This window comes from Pristiophorus japonicus, chromosome 1, assembly GCF_044704955.1.
Source record: "Pristiophorus japonicus isolate sPriJap1 chromosome 1, sPriJap1.hap1, whole genome shotgun sequence".
In the NCBI taxonomy this organism is placed as follows: domain Eukaryota; kingdom Metazoa; phylum Chordata; class Chondrichthyes; family Pristiophoridae; genus Pristiophorus; species Pristiophorus japonicus.
The window spans coordinates 190,316,258-190,336,904 of NC_091977.1; the positions used below are offsets into that span (position 1 = coordinate 190,316,258).

General features: G+C 47.4%; 1 protein-coding gene across 7 annotated transcripts in view; it reads left to right on the forward strand.

The window, feature by feature from the left end:
• LOC139267357 (xanthine dehydrogenase/oxidase-like) overlaps positions 1-20,647 on the forward strand; it is a 274,065-nt gene that overhangs the window by 59,019 nt on the left and 194,399 nt on the right. The window contains exon 2 of one of the 7 annotated variants that reach the window (XM_070885605.1): positions 2,683-2,990. The exons of 5 other annotated variants lie outside the window; for them this stretch is intronic. The gene's annotated coding sequence lies outside the window, so the exon portion shown is untranslated. Of the gene's footprint in view, positions 1-2,682; positions 2,991-18,555; positions 18,921-20,647 lie in introns of those variants that run through there. One more of the 7 variants, XM_070885598.1, reaches the window with a different exon arrangement.

Consider the following 20,647-nt stretch of genomic DNA (forward strand, 5'->3'; position numbering starts at 1 on the left):
GACACCTTCAATGAAGCGCACGAGAGTCTGGGCCTCACATTAAACATCAGGAAGACAAGGGTCCTCTACCAACCAGATCCCGCCACACAGCACTGCTTCCCAGTTATCAAGATCCACGATGAGACCTTGGACAATATGGACCACTTCCCATACCTTGGGAGCCTAATGTCAGCAAGGGCAGACATCGATGACGAAGCCCAACACCGCCTTCAGTGAGTCAGTGCAGCCTTCGGACCAGGATCTCAAACCTGGCACCGAGCTCATGGTCTACAGAGCAGTAGTGATACCTGCCCTCCTATATGCTTCAGAAACATGGACTATGTACATCATAGGCATTGAAACGAGGATGACTTGCTTCCAAGCCGAAAAAGGATGAGTTCACAGGTGTTTCAATGAAGGACCTAATATTCCAGGTACTGAACTACATCTTGAAGGGTGGAAGATGCCTGTGCGTGGATTTTTTTAACGTGTGGTGACCGTTGCACACCAGCCACCACATGGGCTTGACAGAGCTAGGTCTTGGTCCAGTGGCAAGGGTTATCCAAGCCGATTGGAGACCTGCTCTGTTGCATGGACCTAGTGTGCACACATATCGAGTGTGGGCTGGCCCGTGCTGCCTCAGGGCCCGAACTCACGCCTCTCCTGGGCCCCGATCACACCCCTCCAGTCTCTCGCCGCTCCTACTGTATCTGCCCATGCTCCAATCACTGATCTGGACCTTGATGACGTCACTCTTCGCTGCTGTCGCCCTCCTGCACCGGCTCGTGCTGCTCCCTGTAGTCGCATGCCTCCACGCTGCTCCCGGGACACTGCACCACCGCTTCTTTTATGGCCCCGACCTGCCACTGATGTTCTCACGCAGGTTGGGGCCTCCACGCTGCTCCTGGGCTGCCGCACCTCCGCTCCTTTTGTGGCCCAAAGCGCTGGGGAATACCACCAATGTTGCCTCCGCAAAATCCTGCAAATTCATTGACAGGATAGGTGCGTCAACATCAGCGTGTTCTCTCAGGCCAACATCCCCAGCCTCGAGGCACTGACCATGTTCGACCGGCTCCGGTGGGCGGGCCACCTTTGTCCGCATGCCTGATACTAGACTCCCGAAACAAGCACTCTACTCCGAGCTGCATCACGGCAGGTGAGCCCCAGGAGGGCAGAGAAAACGCCTCACCCACCAACTCTTGGGAATTCCTGGCCCAAGACCGCTCAAAGTGGAGGAGGCGCTTCCAAGAAGGCACCAAACACTTCGAGTCTCTTCGCCAGAAGCACGCGGAAGCAAAGTACAAACAGCGGAAGGAACGTGCGATAAATCAAGCACCCCATCTACCTGTCCCTCCAACCACCATCTGCCCCACCTGTGACCGAGATTGTAGACCTTGCATTGATCTCATCAGTCACCTTAGAACTCATTTTAGTGTGGAAGCAAGTCATCCTCGACTTTGGGGGACTGCCTAAGAAGCACAAGTCAACTGTGACAAAATGATCTGCTGCAAGTGCTGCGCTCATCTACACCCCTGTGCCAACTTTGCAATAAAAACCCAACTGATGGGAAAGAGGACTTGTCACCCATCCCAGGTTGACGTATATGTGACTAGCCCAGCAAATGACTGATCTGTCTGGACAATTAGCACAACACTGTGTTGCAGGGACCAGTGAGTGGGCATTGCTCACATCCTGAGGACTTTTTTTTTTTAAAAACCCAAAGCCAGGAAATTTTAGTTTACATGGCTTTACTGGAAGAGGGTTTATCTTGTGTGTATCAATCTGCTGTTGGGATTTTCTTTTCTGGCATCCTGTCAATGCCATTCTCTTTTACTTTGGATTGTATTGTCTTCGCCATTTCTTCTTTATATTTTTCCAGTTTAGGTATTGTCCAATCCTTCCCAGCTGTCAATTCCAATTGCGTGTTTATTTTTAATGGCTTTCAGATTTGTTTTGCGATTGGGTCAGCCTTATTTCTTCATTTGTGCCACTCTTGCTGCATAGCCATCAATCTGCCTGCTTGAACAACCTTGCTCTGGTACTTTAATCCCATCCTTAAAAGGGAAAAGTCTTGTTTGATGACAGCAGAAGCCTCAGAGAAGCACTTTCATTATAAGCTTATTTTCTACCTGGCAGGAAATGACTACAATTTTGTGATTAAATTTCTCTCCCATGGAGACCCATCATTTCAGGTCTTCACTCAAATCGGAAGATGTAATCCCTGAGGGCAGTTGGCATACAGGCTAAGTACAGCTGTGTATTGTGCCAGTATAACTTTTCACAACTGGGCTGTCTAGATTTTTGATTGGCATGCAGGCTGATTCAAAGCAGCAACATGTGAGTTAGCACATGAGTCCACTCCAGAATGCATGCATCTTATGCACCAGTGCTTTAGAGAATGATGTGACTTTCTGGTACAAGGGAGAATGGTTAATCTTCATTTTCATAGCATCAAATTAACTTTGCTCTTGCAAAGAGAGATGTGGGCAGTGGGGTGCTAGCAGAGTTAATCAGTGGTGCAGAACACTGGAAAGGTTTGTCTACAGTACCCTGCTATGGCGAGATAGAATGGGGTGCTCCTAGCCAGGAAATGTGCAGGGCTGGCTTGCACTGTAAAACGGTTGTGAATTTTGTTGGACACTGTAAAACCCATAGATCAAGGTATTGGAAAGGAATCCTTGATTATATTTGTATTCTCTTCAGCATTCATCGCCGAGAAATTCCCAACCTTAACGCCACGTGTTGTGCCGGATTTCTTAAAAAAAAAACTTCGTCCATCTCGCTTTGGTGAAGGCCACAACGACGCCGTTGCTAGCGTTAGTCCCTCAAATTCAAATGAACAGATTGTGATATCAATCGGTGTGCAATGCCTGATTTGGCGCCATGACTTTTGTTATTGGATGTTGACACATGCCATAGCGGCCTCTCCTAACTGCATGGAAGAGTGTGCATGTAGCAGCCCTGCAGAGATACTGTTAGCGCTTTATTAAAGGGACACACACATCTTTCAGGTAAATTTGGATTTACGCTTTTGGACTTTATATATTTTATTGAAGTAGTGGCTTAGTGCAATACATTCAAAAAGTTGTTAAAGTGTGCAGGGAGTGAGCTGGATGCTTGCAAGACTTTGGATGGTAAAGGAAAGCCTCTGAGAAGACAGAAAATGCTGAAAATATTCAACAGATCAAGCAGCATCTGTGGAAAGAGAAAGAGTTAACCGGTCGAGATGTTGCCTGACCTCAGTATTGCCAGCATTTTCTGATTTTAGATTTTATTTCCTATTTCCAGCATCCGCAGAATTTTGCTGCTGAGAAGACCACTTGCTCACAGTCCTGGGGGGCACATGGAGATGAAGCAGAGGGAGCAAAAGGGACCAGCTGTTCGCAGAAGGAAGAGGTGGATGCATCCCAGACAGCCCCTTTCTGGCCGGGGTATCTGGGATGGAATCATCCACCTGGGGTACCAATGACCACAACCCCAATTCCCCTTTCAACATTTGTCCCACACCTTACTCTCTCTCTGTTACTGACCGCCACAGTGTTCTCTTGGCCACAATGCTGAAATAAAAGCCATTACAAAGCAATTTTTCCAGTCCAACTTTATCCATATATGCATCCAATATTACATCTAAAAAAATAACTAATCACCCTTGTGCATTTCCTAAGTGACTGTCTTGTGTGTGCCTTTGCCTATCCTTGTGATGTCACGCAAAGCTACCCTAGTGGCTGTAGCATGGCTGATGGAAGGCTGCTGATTTTCAGTGGGGGGCACTGCAGATGTCCTTGAAGGACAACCTCGAGGAACTGGAGGCTGGAGAGTGGCTCCTTTCCTCTACTCCTACCTCCCGTTCCTCCTTCCTCCTCCCCCTCTTCTCCCCTCAAACACTAGCTAGGCAGGTCAGATTTCTTGCGTGTCTGAAATGAGGAAGACACGAGGGTAAGGATGTGGTGAGGGGAGGATGGGAAAGCAGGAGGCGCATGCTCACACCATGCGCAGCTTGTACATCAGAAGATATTGTGGGATGTGAGAAGGAAGATAACGTATGAGGATACCAGCATCTTGTATTCATTCAGACCTGCTGCTGGCCAAGGGCTCAGCCATGCCCCTGCCAAGAATGGCCAGCACATCTTAGAAACATAGAAAATAGGTGCAGGAGTAGGCCATTCGGCCCTTCGAGCCTGCACCGCCATTCAATGAATTCATGGCTGAACATGCAACTTCAGTACCCCATTCCTGCTTTCTCGCCATACCCCTTGATCCCCCTAGTAGTAAGGACTACATCTAACTCCTTTTTGAATATATTTAATGAATTGGCCTCAACAACTTCCTGTGGTAGAGAATTCCACAGGTTCACCACTCTCTGGGTGAAGAAGTTTCTCCTCATCTCGGTCCTAAATGGCTTCCCCCTTATCCTTAGACTGTGACCCCTGGTTCTGGACTTCCCCAACATTGGGAACATTCTTCCTGCATCTAACCTGTCTAAACCTGTCAGAATTTTAAACGTTTCTATGAGATCTCCTCTCATTCTTCTGAACTCCAGTGAATACAAGCCCAGTTGATCCAGTCTTTCTTGATATGTCAGTCCCGCCATCCCGGGAATCAGTCTGGTGAACCTTCGCTGCACTCCCTCAATAGCAAGAATATCCTTCCTCAAGTTAGGAGACCAAAACTGTACACAATACTCCAGGTGTGGCCTCACCAAGGCCCTGTACAATTGTAGTAACACATCCCTGCCCCTGTACTCAAATCCCCTCGCTATGAAGGCCAACATGCCATTTGCTTTCTTAACCGCCTGCTGCACCTGCATGCCAACCTTCAATGACTGATGTACCATGACACCCAGGTCTCGTTGCATCTCCCCTTTTCCTAATCTGTCACCATTCAGATAATAGTCTGTCTCTCTGTTTTTACCACCAAAGTGGATAACCTCACATTTATCCACATTATACTTCATCTGCCATGCATTTGCCCACTCACCTAATCTATCCAAGTCACTCTGCAGCCTCATAGCATCCTCCTCGCAGCTCACACTGCCACCCAACTAAGTGTCATCCGCAAATTTGGAGATACTACATTTAATCCCCTCGTCTAAATCATTAATGTACAATGTAAACAGCTGGGGCCCCAGCACAGAACCTTGCGGTACCCCACTAGTCACTGCCTGCCATTCTGAAAAGTACCCATTTACTCCTACTCTTTGCTTCCTGTCTGCCAACCAGTTCTCAATCCATGTCAGCACACTACCCCCAATCCCATGTGCTTTAACTTTGCACATTAATCTCTTGTGTGGGACCTTGTCGAAAGCCTTCTGAAAGTCCAAATACACCATATCAACTGGTTCTCCCTTGTCCACTCTACTGGAAACATCCTCAAAAAATTCTAGAAGATTTGTCAAGCATGATTTCCCTTTCACAAATCCATGCTGACTTGGACCTATCATCTTATCTTATCCAAAGGGGTAAAGTGAAGCTAGGAACGTGAGGTGTGCCCCGTGTTTGGTAGGGAGTCTTGGTAGGTGAATGATTGGGGGAGTGGGGGTCATGCATTGAGCAGTGTGAGAGGCTCGTAGTGCAGTTGGTAGGAGACGGCTTTTGAAATTGCATTCACTGACCTTGACCACTGGTTTGAGATCATGAAACTTCTGTGGGCACTGGAGCCAGGTCCTGGGAGATGACACTGCTGGCAGTTGATGGCCTTGTTGATTTGGTAACTAATCTTTCTCTGGAGGTTCTCCTGGCCTCCTGAAGGCAGAGGATCTCTCGTGTTGTGTTGACCCCCAGCACAAAGCTGGAATGCATGTGCAAGACCCTGGTTTCCCTTTCCCTGGCTTGTGCCATTTGTGTTCGTGCTAAGACACTTTTACCATTTTTTTCTAATGTACAGAAGGCAGTTCAGCTTTAAGAGCTGAAGACTGCCATTTTGGAATTAATTTTAGCTTTTTTTTTCCAGAAGGCAGTTAAACTCTAAGGACTAAAGACTGCCTATTTTTAAATGATTTATTTTATTTTAGAAGGCAGTTCCCCTTGAAGGGCTGAAGGCTGCTTTCTAAAAAGACAGCCTAGCTTTAAGAAAACATTGTCTCGCTCCAGGGATACTACGGCCATGCTACATTTTTTTTAATGTATTCGTTCATCGGATGTGGGCATCACTGGCAACCCCAGCATTTATTGCCTATCCCTAATTGCCCTTGAGAAGGTGGTGGTGAACCGCCTTCTTGAACCGCTGCAGTCCTTGTGAAGGTACTCCCACAGTGCTGTTAGGGAGGGAGTTCCAGGATTTTGACCCAGTGACGATGAAAGAACAGCGATATATTTCCAAGTCAGCATGTGGAACTTGGAGGTGATGGTGTTCCCACGCGCCTGCTGCCCTTGTCCCTGGTTGCGAGTTTGGGAGCTGCTGCCGAAGAAACGTTGGTGAGTTGGTGTGGTGCATCTTGTAGATGGTACACACTGCAGCCACGGTGTGCCGGTGGTGGAGGGAGTGAATGTTGAAGGTGGTGGATGGGATGCCAATAAAGCGGGCTGCTTTGGGCCTCCTGCTGAGTGCACCACCTGAAGCACTGCAATCATTCAGATCAGCAGGCAGCACCAATATAACAGTGCTACCTGTGCTATTTTTATGGGCACGAGTTAACCTTGCCCTGTGGTGGCACCGCCCGCTTTAGGGCTTTATTGGATTTCTGGGCCTATTTACTTGATTGGAATCCTTGGAGAGGTGGAGCATTGATGTCTGCTTGCCTCTTGGCTGTTATCTATTTCTGTTAGTGTCATCTCAAGCTTCTCATTCTGGCTATGCTTTACTATAAACTCTCCTCAACTTAATATCTTTTTAACCCCATTAAAAAAGGTTTTTGCAGATTACTGTGCAGATCCACACATTTTGTTCTCTCTTTTTTGATTTTGGCTGTCCTGAGGGTAATTTTATTACTGAATCAGATGAGTTTGAGTTACTATTCCTGGCCTTCAGCTTTCATCAGGTCTATAATACAGCATTCAGTAAGCTTTCCTACTGCATATTTTTTCGCAATATCTGCCAGTCCTAGCAATCTAGTGACTTGCCCCCTCTAAACATTATATCATCGACACTCCAAGATATCCGCGCTTCTCTAATTCTGGCCTCTTGTGCAGCCCTGATTTTTAATTGCTACATTATTGACATCCATGCCTTCAGCTATCGAGTTCTCGAGTCCCTAAGCTCTGGAATTCCCTCCCTAAACCTGTTCGCGCCTCTACCCTCTTTTCCTTTAAGATGCTCCTTAAAATCTACCTCTTTGACCAAGCCTTGTCCGAATATCGCCATATGTAGCTTGGTGTCAAATTGTGTTTGATAACGCTCCTGGAAAGCGCCTTGGGATGTTTTACTACGGTAAAGGTGCTATATAAATACAAGTTGTTGTTGTCATGTAGAGTTTATTTTGGCAGATTGATTTTTGAGACTGTTAGGTCTTGACGCCATCACTGTCATTTTCCACTTTAGCTCAGCAGTTCCCTTCTAACCAGTTCAGTAAAACCCCTGTGAAGCTTTGCCTTTTCCATCAGCTTCTCCTGTTTGTTACTGAGCCTCTTTAGCTTGTCCTGGATATGCTATATTCGCTTGACAGTCTGGAGTTTATAATAAACAGGACCTCAGGTGAAAAATAGGTCTTCTTGGTCACGGGTCTTAGAAAATCAGGCAAATTCACTTTTGGGGTTGCCACCAAATGCTTGAAACCCACACATAGAAACATAGAAAATAGGTGCAGGAGTAGGCCATTCGGCCCTTCGAGCCTGCACCACCATTCAATAAGATCATGGTTGATCATTCACCTCAGTACCCCTTTCCCGCTTTCTCTCCATACCCCTTGATCCCTTTAGTCGTAAGGGCCATATCTAACTCCCTCTTGAATATATCCAATGAACTGGCATCAACAACTCTCTGCGGCAGGGAACTCCCCAGGTTAACAACTCTCTGAGTGAAGAAGTTTCTCCTCATCTCAGTCCTAAATGGCTTGCCACTTATCCTTACATTATGTCCCCTGGTTCTGGACTTCCCCAACATCGGGAACATTTTCCCTGCATCTAACCTGTCCAGTCCTGTCAGAATTTTCTATGTTTCTATGAGATACCCTCTCATCCTTCTAAACTCAAGTGAATACAGGCCCAGTCGATCCAGTCTCTCCTCATATGTTAGTCCTGCCATCCCAGGAATCAGTCTGGTGAACTTTCGCTGCACTCCCTCAATAGCAAGAAAGTCCTTCCTCAGATTAGGAGACCAAAACTGAACACACTATTCCAGGTGAGGCCTCACTAAGGCCCTGTACAACTGCAGTAAGACCTCCCTGCTCCGATACGTAACTCGCCGAGCTATGAAGGCCAACATACCATTTGCCGCCTTATCCGCCTGCTGTACCTGCATGCCAATTTTCAATGACTGATGAACCATGACACCCAGATCTCGTTGCACCTCCCCCTTTCCTAATCTGTCACCATTCAGATGATAATCTGCCTTCGTGTTTTTGCCACCAAAGTGGATAACCTCACATTTATCCACATTATACTGCATCTGCCATGCGTTTGCCCACTCCCCTAACCTGTCCAAGTCACCCTGCAGCCTTTCAGCGTCCTCCTCACAGCTCACACCGCCACCCAGTTTAGTGTCATCTGCAAACTTGGAGATATTACACTCAATTCCCTCATTCAAATCATTAATGTATATTGTAAATAGCTGGGGTCCCAGCACTGAGCCCTGCGGTACCCCACTAGTCACTGCCTGCCATTCTGAAAAGGACCCGCTTCTCCTGACTCTCTGCTTCCTGTCTGCCAACCAGTTCTCTATCCACGTCAGTACACTACCCACGATACCATGAACTTTAATTTTGCACACCAATCTCTTGTGTGGGATCTTGTCAAAAGCCTTTTAAAAGTCCAAATACACGGCATCCACTGGTTCTCCCTTGTCCACTCAACCAGTTAAATTCTCAAAAAATTCTAGAAGATTTGTCAAGCATGATTTCCCTTTCATAAATCCATGCTGACTTGGACTGATCCCGTCACTGCTTTCCAAATGTGCTGCTATTTCATCTTTAATAATTGATTCCAACATTTTCCCCACTACCGATGTCAGGCTAACCGGTCTATAATTATCCGTTTTCTCTCTCCCTCCTTTCTTAAAAAGTGGTGTTACATTAGCTCCCCTCCAGTCCATAGGAACTGATCCAGAGTCGATGGACTTTTGGAAAATGATCACCAAAGCATCCACTATTTTTAGGGCTACTTTCTTAAGAGCTCTGGGATGCAGACTATCAGGCCCCAGGGATCTATCGGCTTTCAATCCCATCAATTTCCCTCACACAATTTCCCGCCTAATAAGGTTTTCCTTCAGTTCCTCCTTCTCACTAGACCCTCGGTCCCCTAGTATTTCTGGAAGGTTATTTGTGTCTTCCTTCGTTAAGACCGAACCAAAGTATTTGTTTAACTGGTCCGCCACTTCTTTGTTCCCCATTATAAATTCACCTGAAATCTAACGGCAAGGGACCTACGTTTGTTTTCACTAATCTTTTTCTCTTCACATATCTATAGAAGCTTTTGCAGTCAGTTTTTATGTTCCCAGCAAGCTTCCTCTCATACTCTATTTTCCCCCTCCTAATTAAACCCTTTGTCCTCCTCTGCTGTATTATAAAAATTCTCCCAGTTCACAGGCTTGCTGCTTTTTCTGGCCAATTTATATGCCTCTTCCTTGGATTTAACACTATCCTTAATTTCCATTGTTAGCCACGGTTGAGCCACCTTCCCCATTTTATTTTTACTCCAGACAGGGATGTATAATTGTTGAAGTTCATCCATGTGATCTTTAAATGTTTGCCATTGCCTATCCACCGTCAACCCTTTAAGTATCACTCGCCAGTCTATTCTAGCCAATTCACGTCTCATACCATCGAAGTTACCTTTCCTTAAGTTCAGGACCCTAGTCTCTGAATTAACTGTGTCGCTCTCCATCTTAATAAAGAATTCTACCATATTATGGTCACTCTTCCCCAAGGGGCCTCACACAACAAGATTGCTAATTAGCCCTTTCTCATTACACATGACTCATCTAGGATGGCCAGCCCTCTAGTTGGTTCCTCGACATATTAGTCTAGAAAACCATCCCTAATACACTCTGGGGAAATCCTTCTCCACCGCATTGCTACCAGTTTGGTTAGCCCAATCAATATGTAGATTAAAATCACCCATGATAAATGCTGTATCTTTATTATACACATCCCTAATTTATTGTTTGATGCTGTCCCCAACCTCACTACTACTGTTTGGTGGTCTGTACACAACTCCCATGAGCATTTTCTGCCCTTTGGTATTCTGCAGCTCCACTCATACTGATTCCACATCATCCAAGCTAATGTCCTTCCTTACTGTTGTGCATCTGTAAAGCATGCACTCCCATGTTCTGCCACCAGGGAGCGCAGCATCCCCTGAAGTCGCAAGAGATCCCAGCATCCCTTGGGAGCACTGTATATAAGCCAGCCCCTCAGGCCTGTTCCTCACTCTGGAGTGTCTTAATAAAGACTGAGGTCACTGTTACTTAAACCTCCCTGTGTGCAGTCTCATCTGTGTCAGGAACACAATAATTGGCGACGAGTATACGAATCAAACGCAAAGATGCAGCAAACTGTAGGCATCCTGGAGAAGTTCTCGGAGGGTGAGGACTGGGTAGCCAACGAGCTGGACGGAGAAGGAAGCACTGCAAAAAGGAGAGCAGTCCCCCTCATGGTCTGCAGGGCACCGACCTACAGCCTGATGAAGAATCTTCTGGCTCCAGTGAAACCCACAGATAAGTCGTATGAAGAGCTGTGCACACTGGTTCAGGAGCATCTTAACCCGAGGGAGAGTGTGCTGATGGCGAGGTATCGGTTCAACACGTGCCAATGATTTGAAGGTCAGGAAGTGGCGAGCTACATCGCCGAGCTAAGACGACTTGTAGGACAATGTGAGTTTGATGGCTACCTGGAGCAGATGCTCAGAGACTTTTTTGTACTGGGCATTGGCTACGAGACCATCCAACGAAAACTTTTGACTGTAGAGACACCAACACTCAGTAAGGCCATTGCGATAGCACAGGCGTTTATGTCCACCAGTGATAACACCAAACAAATCTCTCAGCACACAAGTGCTAGCAATGTTCATTAACTGGAACTGTGTTTGCGAGCAGAAATGTACAGGGCAGAAACCACGAGTCTGCAACTGCCAGCAGACCTCAGGTGACCCAGATTACTCAGAGTCCGCAACAAAGGATGAATGCAAGGCAAATCACACCTTGTTGGTGTTGTGGAGGCTTCCATTCAGCCTATTCATGCCGCTTCAAAGGGTATGTTTGCAAGAGCTGTGGAACAATGGGACACCTCCAACGAGCTTGCAGAGGAGCTGCAAGCTCTGCAAAACCTGCTAACCAACATGTGGCAGAGGAAGATCGGTCCATGGTGGATCAAAGCAATTTCGAGCCTCAGAGAGGAGGCAGATGCTGAAGTACACAAGGTGCACACATTTGACAAAATGTCCACCTATAATGCTAAATGTAAAATTGAATGGCTTACCATAGCCATGGAACTGAACATTGGCTCTAGCCAATCCATCATGAGTAAAAAGATGTTTGAGAGACTGTGGTGCAACAAGGCACTCAGACCAGCCTTGAGCCCCATCCACACGAAACTGAGAACGTACACCAAAGAGCTCATCACTGTCCTGGGCAGCGCCAAGGTCAAGGTCACCTACGAGGGCATGGTGCATGAAGTGCCACTGTGGATTGTCCTGGGCGATGGCCCCACACTGCTTGGAAGGAGCTGGCTGGGCAAAATCCGCTGGAACTGGGATGACATCCAAGCGCTATCACATGTTGATGAGGTCTCATGTACCCAGGTTCTCAACAAATTTCCTTCCCTTTTTGAGCCAGGCATTGGAAACTTTTCTGGGGCAAAGTTGCGGATCCACTTGGTCCCAGAGGCACGACCCATTCACCACAAGGCGCGAGCGGTACCTCACATGATGAGGGAGAGAGTGGAAATTGAGCTGCGCAGTCTGCAATGCGAAGGCATCATCTCCCCAGTGGAATTCAGCGAGTGGGCCAGCCCGATTGTTCCAGTACTCAAAAGTGATGGCACGGTCAGGATTTGTGGCGATTGTAAAGTAACTATTAATCGTTTCTTGCTATAGGACCAATACCCGCTACCTAAGGCAGATGACCTATTTGCGACGCTGGCAAGAGGCAAGACGTTCACCAAGCTCAACCTGATTTCGGCCTACATGACACAGGAGCTGGAGGGGTCTTCGAAGGGCCTCAACTGCATCAACACTCTGGAGCATCCACGATGCTGAGATTGACGTGAAGAGCACGTTTAGCGAGTTGGTCTTACCGCAGGAAAAAGGTACACAGCCAGATAGTAAATGGTTGACCAGCAGGAAGAGTAGTGCAGGAGTCCCCTGCGGTCATCCCCCTACAAAACAGATACACCGCTTTGGGTACTGTTGGGGTGGATGACTCATCAGGGGAGAGCAGCAGCAGCCAAGTTCATGGCACTGTGGGTGGCTCTGCAGCACAGGAGGGCAGGAAAAAGAGTGGGAGAGCTATAGTGATAGGGGATTCAATTGTAAGGGGAATTGATGGGCGTTTCTGCAGCCGCAACCGAGACTCCAGGATGTGTTGCCTCCCTGGTGCAAGGGTCAAGGATGTCTCGGAGCGGGTGCAGGACATTCTGAAAAGGGAGGGTGAACAGCCAGTTGTCGTGGTGCATATAGGTACCAACGATATAGGTAAAAAAACGGGGTGAGGTCCTACGAGACAAATTTAGGGAGCTAGGAGCTAAATTAAAAAGGAGGACCTCAAAAGTAGCAATCTTAGGATTGCTACCAGTGCTACGTGCTAGTCAGAGTGGGAATCGCAGGATAGCTCAGATGACGACGTGGCTTGAGGAGTGCTGCAGAAGGGAGAGATTCAAATTCCTGGGTCATTGGAACCGGTTCTGGGGGAGGTGGGACCAGTACAAACCGGACGGTCTGCACCTGGGCAGGACTGGAACCAATGTCCTAGGGGGGGAGTATTTGCTTGTGCTGTTGGGGAGGAGTTAAACTAACATGGCAGGGGGATGGGAACCGATGCAGGGAGACCGAGGGAAATAAAATGGGGGCAGAAGCAAAAGATAGAAAGGAGAATACTAAAAGTGGAGGGCAGAGAAACCCAAGGCAAAAAACAAAAAGGGCCACATTACCAAAAAATTCTAAAGGAGCAAAGTGTTAAAACGACAAGCCTGAAGGCTCTGTGCCTCAATGCGAGGAGTATTCAGAATAAGGTCGAGGAATTAATTGCGCAGACAGCATTTAACGGGTATGATGTAATTGGCATCACGGAGACATGGCTCCAGGGTGACCAAGGCTGGGAACTCAATATCCAGGGGTATTCACCATTTAGGAAGGATAGGCAGAGAGGAAAAGGAGATGGGGTGGCGTTGCTGGTTAAAGAGGAAATTAATGCAATAGTAAGGAAGGACATTAGCCTGGATGATGTGGAATCGGTATGGGTGGAGCTGCGGAATACCAAAGGGCAGAAAACGCTAGTGGGAGTTGTGTACAGACCACTAAACAGTAGTAGTGAGGTTGGGGACAGCATCAAACAAGAAATAAGGGATGTGTGCAATAAAGGTACAACAGTTATCATGGGCGACTTTAATCTACATATTGATTGGGCTAACCAAACTGGTAGCAATGCGGTGGTGGAGGATTTCCTGGAGTGTATTAAGGATGGCTTTCCAGACCAATATGTTGAGGAACCAACTAGGGAGCTGGCCATCCTAGACTGGGTGATGTGTAATGAGAACGGACTAATTATCAATCTTGTTATGCGAGGCCCCTTGGGGAAGAGTGATCATAATATGGTAAAATTCTTTATTAAGATGGTGAGTGACACAGTTAATTCGGAAACTAGGGTCCTGAACTTAAGGAAAGGTAACTTCGATGGTATGAGACGTGAATTGGCTAGAATAGACTGGCAAAGGATACTTAAAGGGTTGACGGTGGCTAAGCAATGGCAAACATTTAAAGATCACATGGATGAACTTCAGCCATTGTACATCCCAGTCTGCAGTAAGAATAAAACAGGGAAGGTGGCTCAACCATGGCTAACAAGGGAAATTAAGGAGAGTGTTCAATCCAAGGAAGAGGCATATAAATTGGCCAGAAAAAGCAACAAACCTGAGGACTGGGAGAAATTTCGAATTCAACAGAGGAGAACTAAGGTTTAATTAAGAGGGGGAAAATAGAGTACAAGAGGAAGCTTGCAGGGAACATAAAAACTGACTGCAAAAGCTTCTATAAATATGTGAAGAGAAAAAGATTAGTGAAGACAAACGTAGGACCCTTGCAGTCGGATTCAGGTGAATTTATAATGGGGAACAAAGAAATGGCAGACCAATTGAACATAGAAACTTAGAAAATCGGTGCAGGAGTAGGCCATTCGGACCTTCGAGCCTGCACCACAATTCATTATGATCATGGCTGATCATTCACCTCAGTACCCCTTTCCCGCTTTCTCTCCATACCACTTGATCCCTTTAGCCGTAAGGGCCATATCTAACTCCCTCTTGAATATATCCAATCAACGACTCTCTGCGGCAGGGAATTCCACGGGTTAACAACTCTGAGAGAAGAAGTTTCTCCTCATCTCAGTCCTAAATGGCCTACCCCTTATCCTAAGACTAAGTCCCCTGGTTCTGGACTTCCCCAATATCGGGAGCATTCTTCCCGCATCTAACCTGTCCAGTCCTGTCAGGATCTTATACGTTTCTATGAGATCCCCTCTCATCCTTCTAAACGCCAGTCTATAAAGGCCCAGTTGATCCAGTCTCTCCTCATATGTCTGTCCAGCCATCCCTGGAATCAATACTTTGGTTCTGTCTTCACAAAGGACGACACAAATAACCTTCCGAATGTACTAGGTGACCGAGGGTCTCATGAGAAGGAGGAACTGAATGATATCCTTATTAGGAGGGAAATTGTGTGAGGGAAATTGATGGGATTGAAGGCTGATAAATCCCCAGGGTCTGATAGTCTGCATCCCAGAGTACTTAAGGAAGTGGCCTTAGTAGATGCATTGGTGATCATTTTCCAACAGTCTATCGACTCTGGATCAGTTCCGATGGACTGGAGGGTAATTAATGTAACATCACTTTTTAAAAAAGGAGGGAGAGAGAAAATAGGTAATTATAGACCAGTTAGCCTGACATTGGTAGTGGGGATCATGTTGGAATCAATTATTAAAGATGAAATAGAAGCGCATTTGGAAAGCAGCGACAGGATCGGACAAGTCAGCATGGATTTATGAAAGGGAAATCATGCTTGACGGATCTTCTGGAAATTATTGAGAATGTAACTAGCAGAGTGGACAAGGGAGAACCAGAGGATGTGGTTTATTTGGACTTTCAAAAGGCTTTTGACAAGGTGCCGCACAAGAATTTGGTGTGCAAAATCAAAATCAAAGCACATGGTATTTGGGGTAATGTACTGACGTGGATAGAGAACTGGTTGGCAGACAGGAAGCAGAGTGTCGGGATCAACGAGTCCTTTTCAGAATGGCAGGCAGTGACTAATGGGGTGCCGCAGGGCTCAGTGCTGGGATCCCAGCTCTTTACAATATACATTAATGATTTAGATGAAGGAATTGAGTGTAACATCTCCAAGTTTGCGGATGACACTAAACTGGGTGGCAGTGTGAGCTGTGAGGAGGACGCTAAGAGGCTGCAGGGTAAGTTGGACATGCTCGGTGAGTGGGCAAATGCATGGCAGATACAGTATAATGTGGATAAATGTGAGGTTATCCATTTTGGGGGCAAAAACACGAAAACAGAATATTATCTGAATGGCAGCAGATTAGGAAAAGGGGAGGTGCAATGAGACCTGGGTGTCATGGTTCATCAATCACTGAAAGTGGGCATGCAGGTACAGCAGGCGGTGAAGAAGGCAAATGGTATGTTGTCCTTGGAAGCTAGGGGATTTGAGTATAGGAGCAAGTAGGTCTTACTGCAGTTGTACAGGGCCTTAGTGAGGCCTTACCTGGAATATTGTATTCAGTTTTCGTCTCCCAATCTGAGGAAGGACGTACTTGCTATTGAGGGAGTGCAGCGAAGGTTCACCAGACTGATTCCAGGGATGGCTGGACTGTCATATGAGGAGAGACTGGCTCAACTGGGCCTTTATTCATTGGAGTTTAGAAGGATGAGAGGGAATCTCATAGAAACGTATAAGATTCTGTCGGGACTGGACAGGTTAGATGCGGGAAGAATGTTCCCGATGTTGGTGAAGTCCAGAACCAGGGGACATATTCTTAGGATAAGGGGTAGGCCATTTAGGACTGAGATGAGGAGAAACTTCTTAACTCAGAGTTGTTAACCTGTGGAATTCTCTACCGCAGAGAGTTGTTGATGCCAGTTCATTGGATATATTCAAGAGGGAGTTAGATATGGCCCTTATGGCTAAGGGGATCAAGGGCTATGGAGAGAAAGTAGGAAAGGGGTACTGAGGGAATGATCAGCCATGATTTTATTGAATGACGGTGCAGACTCGAAGGGCCGAATGGCCTACTCCTGTACCTATTTTCTATGTTTCTATGGAACACGCACAAGGGACTGTTCATCTACAACAGATGCCCGTTTGGAATTCGCTCGGCTGCAGCAATCTTCCAGAGAAACATAAAGAGCCTATTCAAGTAGGTACCACGCACGGTTGTTTTGCAGGACGACATGTTTGTCACGGGTCGGGACACCATCAAGCACCGACAAAACCTGGAGGAGGTCCTCCAGCAACTGGATCGCATCAGGCTGCGGCTGAAGAGGTCGAAATGCTTCTTTATGGCAACAGAAGTGGAGTTTTTGGGGAGAAAGATTGTGGCGGACGGCATTCGGCCCACAGACGCCAAGACAGAGGCTATCAGGAATGTGCTCAGGCCATACAACGTCATGGAGATGCAGTCGTTCCTCGGATTCCTCAACTATTTTGGTAACTTCCTATCGTGGTTAAGCACCCTCTTTGAGCCCCTACATGTGTTATTGTGTAAAGGTGATAACTGGGTTTGGGGAAAAAAAACCAAGTAATTGCTTTTGAGAAAGGCAACAAGCTGCTTGTGTTGTATAACCCATGTTAAAGACTTGTGTTCGCATGTAATGCGGAGTCGGGTGTGTATTACAACAAGCTAACATTGCGGGGAAGTTGCAACCTGTCGCCTATGCCTCCAGGAGTTGTTGAACGCCGAGAGGGCCTGCAGCATGATTGAGAAAGAAGCATTAGTGTGTGTGTTTGGGATAAAAAAAATGCATCAATACCTGTTTGGCCTCAAATTTGAGCTGGAAACCGATCACAAGCCCCTCATTTCCATGTTCGCTGAAAACAAGGGGATATATACTAATGCCTCAGCCCGCATACAAAGGTGGGCACTCGCGCTATCAGCGTATAACTATACCATCCGCCACAGGCCAGGCACCGAGAACTGCGGAAGCTTTCAGACGGCTACCATTGTCCACCACGGGGGTGGAAATGGCGCAGCCTGCAAACTTGTTGATGGTCATGGAAGCGTTTGAAAATGATAAGTCACCCGTCACGGCCCGCCAGATTAGGACTTGGACCAGCCAAGATCCTCTGCTGTCCCTAGTAAAAAAAACTGTGTACTGCATGGGAGCTGGGCCAGCATCCCCGTTGAAATGCAAGAGCTAATCAAGCCGTTCCAGCGACGAAAGGACGAGCTGTCCATTCAGGCAGACTGCCTGTTGTGGGGTAACCGCGTAGTGCTACCCAAAAAGGGCGGGGAGACGTTCATCTCTGATCCTCCACAGTACACACCCGGGTATAGTAATGATGAAAGCGATAGCCAGATCCCACGTGTGGTAGCCCTGTATCGACCCTGACTTAGAGTTCTGTGTAGGGCAATGCAGCGTGTGTGCTCAGTTGAGCAATGAGCCCAGAGGGGCACCACTAAGTTTATGGTCCTGGCCCTCCAGACCATGGTCGAGGATCCATGTCGACTATGCGGGCCCGTTTCTCGGTAAAATGTTCCTGGTGGTGGTGGATGCTTTTTCAAAATGGATTGAATGTGAAATAATGTCGAGAAGCACCGCCACCGCCACCATTGAAAGCCTGAGGGCCTTGTTTGCCATCCATGGCCTGCCTGACATACTGGTCAGTGACAACGGGCCATGTTTCACCAGTGCCGAATTTAAAGAATTCATGACCCGCAATGGGATCAAACATGTCACCTCGACCCCGTTTAAACCAGCTTCCAATGGGCAAGCAGAGCGGGCAGTACAAACAATCAAACGGAACCTTAAACGAGTCACAGAAGGCTCACTCCAAACCCGCCTGTCCCGAGTACTGCTCAGCTACCGCACGAGACCCCACTCACTCACAGGGGTGCCCCCGGCTGAGCTACTCATGGAAAGGACACTTAAAACCAAACTCTTGCTGGTTCACCCCAACCTGCATGATCAGATAGAGAGCAGGCGGCAGCAACAAAATGTAAATGATGGTCGCGCCACTGTGTCACGGGAAATTGATCTGAATGACCCTGTGTATGTGCTAAACTATGGACATGGTCCCAAGTGGATCGCGGGCACGGTGATAGCTAAAGAAGGGAGTAGGGTGTTTGTAGTCAAACTCGACAATGGACAAATTTGCAGAAAGCACCTGGACCAAACGAGGCTGCGGTTCACAGACTGCCCTGAACAACCCACAGCAGACACCACCTTTTTTGACCCCACAACACACACCCAAAGGATCAACGACACCACCACGGACCAGGAAATCGAACCCATCACGACCAACAGCCCAGCAAGGCCAGGCTCACCCAGCAGCCCTGCAGGGCCAACAACACGCCAGCCCAGCGAGGGCACAGCTAACACACCAGAACAGACATTGGTACCGAGACGGTCCACCAGGGTAAGAAAGGCTCCTGATCATCTCATCTTGTAAATAGTTTTCACTTTGAATTTGGCAGGGGAGTGATGTTGTGTATCTGTAAAGCATGCACTCCCATGTTCCGCCATCAGGGAGCGCATCCCCTGAAGTCCCAAGAGATCCCAGCATCCCTTGGGAGCACTGTGTATAAGCCGGCCCCTAAGGCCTGTTCCTCATTCTGGAGTGTCTTAATAAAGACTGAGATCACTGTTACTTTAACCTCCCTGTGTGCAGTCTCATCTGTGTTAGGAACACAAATACTTACTATTGCGTTAATTTCCTCTTGAACCAGCAATGCCACCCCATCTCCTTTTCCTTTCTGTCTATCCTTCCTAAATGTTGAACACCCCTGGATATTGAGTTCCCAGCCTTAGTCACCCTGGAGCCATGTCTCCGTGATGCCAATTACATCATATCCGTAAACTGCTATCCGCGCTGTTAATTCGTCCACTTTATTCCGAATGCACCTCGTATTGAGGCACAGAGCCTTCAGGCTTGTCTTTTTAACACACTTTGCCCCTTTTAGAATTTTGCTGTAATGTGGCCCTTCTTGCTTTTTGCCTTGGGTTTCTCTGCCCTCCATTTTTACTTTTCTTCTTTCTATCTTTTGCTTCTGTCCCCATTCTACTTTCCTCTGTCTCCCTGCATAGGTTTCCATCCCCCATATTAGTTTAACTCCTCCCCAACATCACTTGCAAACACTCCCCCTAGGACATTGGTTCCGGTCCTGCCCAGGTGCAGACCGTCCGGTTTGTACTGGTCCCACCTCCCCCAGAACCGGCTCCAATGTCCCAGGAATTTGAATCCCTCCCTTCTTCACCACTCCACTCCTCAAGCCACATATTCATCTGAGCTATCCTGCGATTCCTACTCTGACTAGCACATGGCACTGGTAGCAATCCTGAGATTACTACTTTTGAGGTCCTACTTTTTAACTTCGCTCCTAGCTCCCTAAATTCGTCTCGTAGGACCTCATCCCGTTTTTTACCTGTATCGTTGGTACCTATATGCACCACGACAACTGGCTGTTCACCCTCCCTTTTCAGAATGTCCTGCACCCGCTCCGAGACATCCTTGACCCTTGCACCAGGGAGGCAACATGCCATCCTGGAGTCTCGGTTGCGGCCACAGAAACGCCTATCTATTTCCCTTACAATCGAATCGCCTATCATTATAGCTCTCCCACTCTTTTTCCTGCCCTCCTGTGCAGAAGAGCCACCCATGGTGCCATGAACTTGGCGGCTGCTGCTGCTCTCCCCTAATGAGTCATCCCCCTCAACAGTACCCAAAGTGATGTATCTGTTTTGCAGGGGGATGACCGCAGGGGACCCCTGCACTACCTTCCTTCCACTGCTCTTCCTGTTGGTCACCATTCCCTATCTGGCTGTGTACCCTTTACCTGCGGTGTGGCCAACTCACTAAATGTGCTACTCATGACATCGTCAGCATCGTGGATGCTCCAGAGTAAATCCACCCGCAGCTCCAGTGCCGCAATGCAATCTGTCAGGTGCTGCAGGCGGATGCACTTCCCGCACATGAAGTCACCAGTGACAGTGGAAGCATCCCTGACTTCGCACGTAGCACAGGAGGAGCATGACACGTGCCCAAGCTCTCCTGCCATGACTTAACCCTTATATTAGCTTAATTGGCACAATGCTAAAAGGTTACTTACTGATAAAGAAAAAGAAAAACTACTCACCAATCACTTA